The 936-nt window shown below is 40.5% G+C and overlaps 1 long non-coding RNA gene across 1 annotated transcript in view; it reads left to right on the top strand.

Moving 5' to 3' along the window:
- LOC118599220 overlaps positions 1–936 on the top strand; it is a 20,805-nt gene that overhangs the window by 113 nt on the left and 19,756 nt on the right. The window lies entirely within an intron of this gene.

The raw sequence follows: 936 nt of genomic DNA on the forward strand, positions 1-936 counted from the left end.
CTCAGTAATCTGCTACATTTATTTTTATAGAGGTTGAAGTAGATGCAATGTTCAGAAACAATTAGGTTTATTTATGTTACCAGAGAACTCAACTCAACAAGCAGGTGAGTATCACCATGAAATAAAGAAGAAAAATCAAATACCCAAGAAAATGTTCATTTAACACGTTCCCTTTTAATAAAATTAATGTGAACAAGAGTTAACCACTTTTGTTAAAAGAAAAGTAAGTAATGCTGCAGAAGACATGGGCTGACCAATACAGAGCAACATTAGCATTCCTAATTAAAACTCAGACCATCTCAGAGGAACGCCCCAGGCTTCAGTCTAATGGCATTTCAGATTAGATAATTAGGAAGAGTATGAGCTTCATCGTGTCGGAGAGGCAAGAGGAGCAGTGCACGTGTCGGTTGTGCATGACTACAGGAGAGCAGGTGGTTTTACACCCACACTTCATGATTTGATCAATATCTTTCCTCTGAAGTGGCAACCGGAGCCTCCATTTTGCTCCGGGCTATGGAGCTCCAGGAAAAGCCCTGCGAGAGGTCTATGTCTTGGAAAATTAAATGGTAAAAAAAAAGAAGAAATTCACTTTGAAATACTGTGTTCAGAAGTCCAACTTAATCTCCAAACGGGCTTGACTGAAAACAGAAATTGGTTTTGATTGACATGATTTTCATGAAAAATGTGGTATAAAATAACATAAAAAAACAAATAGAAGAAACTGTCTTAACTTGGCCCTGCGACAGACTGGCGACCTGTCCAGGGCGTACCCCGCCTTCGCCCTTCAGTAGCCGGGATAGGCTCCGGCACCCCCGCGACCCCGAAAGGGAAGAGGCGGTCTAGAAGATGGATGGATGGATGTCTTAACTTGTGTGCACACAATGGATGCAGATTATTTATTTATTAAATAAACTTTTATTTTGATGAAATGCCTCC

This window comes from Oryzias melastigma, linkage group LG10 (assembly GCF_002922805.2).
Source record: "Oryzias melastigma strain HK-1 linkage group LG10, ASM292280v2, whole genome shotgun sequence".
NCBI lineage: Eukaryota > Metazoa > Chordata > Actinopteri > Beloniformes > Adrianichthyidae > Oryzias > Oryzias melastigma.